Raw genomic sequence first — 1,637 nt, forward strand, 5'->3', positions numbered from 1 at the left:
GGTATTAAAACTCCTACTTCATCCCCACCCGTCCGCCCGTTACATTTCTTGTCCCGGCCTCGCTCATGCAGCCTCCTTACTCTTCTACCGCCCCTCAGCTATCTTTTCTGCCGCCTTTGTTCAGTCTCCCATCCTCTCCATCTCTAAGCAAGCTATATTATGCAGTTTTCTTCAGTCCGTACTGCTCGCCTAAAACGGTACTCGCGCGCATGCGCAATATCTCCCGAAAACAATAATATTTTACGAATATTATGCACTTAAAATGAAGAGGAGATATTCTAACATAGACTTGTATGATAACATTCCATCAGTAGAATTCACTTAAGAAATAGGAAGAAGTCCTTGCATGTAATGTGCCTTCTGCATATAGCAGTCAGTACACAATCTGGCTACGTAATGTGTTAGCGCATGTGCAATATCTCACCAGAGGAGTTATATTTTGTGATGAATATGCATTTAATATGGTTAGACGGTATCTCAGCATAGATATCTGTAACAAATTCTTATGAGCAGGCTTGCGTTTATAATTAGCTAGGCGAGCGCCCTATGCCTGTAGGGTGAAAAACCAGTCGGTACACAATTAATCTGGCTACGATAGTGTATTAATTAGCGCATGTGCAATATCTCACCAGAGGAGTTAAATTTTGTAATGAATATGCATTTAATATGGTTAGGGTGTATCTCAGCATAGATTTCTATAATAGATTCTTATCAGTAGACCTGTGTTTATAATTATGAGAGCGCCCTAGCCTGTTTAGGTATTAAAACTCCTACTTCATCCCCATGCACCCGTCCGCCCGTTACATTTCTTGTACCTCGCTCATGCAGCCTCCTTCCTCTTCTACCGCCCCTCAGCTATCTTTCCTGCAGCCTTTCTTCAGTCTCCCACCCCTCCCCATCTCTAAGCAATTAAGCTATATCATGCAGTTTTCTTCAGTCCGTACTGCTCGACTGAAACGGTACTCGCGCATGCGCAATATCTCCCCAAAAGAATAATATTTTGCGAATATAATGCACTTAAAATGGGGAGGAGATATTCTAACATATACTTGTATAATAACATTCCATCAGTAGAATTCACTTAAGAAATAAGAAGAAGACCTTGCATGTAATTCGCCCTCTGCATATACCAGTCAGTACACAATCTGGCTACGTAATGTGTTAGCGCATGTGCAATATCTCACCAGAGGAGTTATACTTTGTAAAGAATATATATTTAATATGGTTATGGGTTATCTCAGCATAGATTTCGGGAATAAATTCTTATCAGTAGACCTGTGTTTATAATTAGGAGAGCGCCCTAGCCTGTTTAGGTATTAAAACTCCTACTTCATCCCCACCCGTCCGCCCGTTACATTTCTTGTCCCTCGCTCATGCAGCCTCCTTCCTCTTCTACCGCCCCTCAGCTATCTTTCCTGCCGCCTTTCTTCAGTCTCCCACCCCTCTCCATCTCTAAGCAAGCTATATCATGCAGTTTTCTTCAGTCCGTCCTGCTCGACTAAAACGGTACTCGCGCATGCGCAATATCTCCCGAAAAGAATAATATTTTACGAATATTATGCACTTAAAATGGGGAGGAGATATTCTAACATATTCTTGTATAATAACATTCCATCAGTAGAATTCACTTAAGAAAT

The sequence above is a fragment of the Priapulus caudatus genome, unplaced genomic scaffold (genome assembly GCF_000485595.1).
Source record: "Priapulus caudatus unplaced genomic scaffold, Priapulus_caudatus-5.0.1 Scaffold845, whole genome shotgun sequence".
Classification (NCBI taxonomy): domain Eukaryota; kingdom Metazoa; phylum Priapulida; class Priapulimorpha; order Priapulimorphida; family Priapulidae; genus Priapulus; species Priapulus caudatus.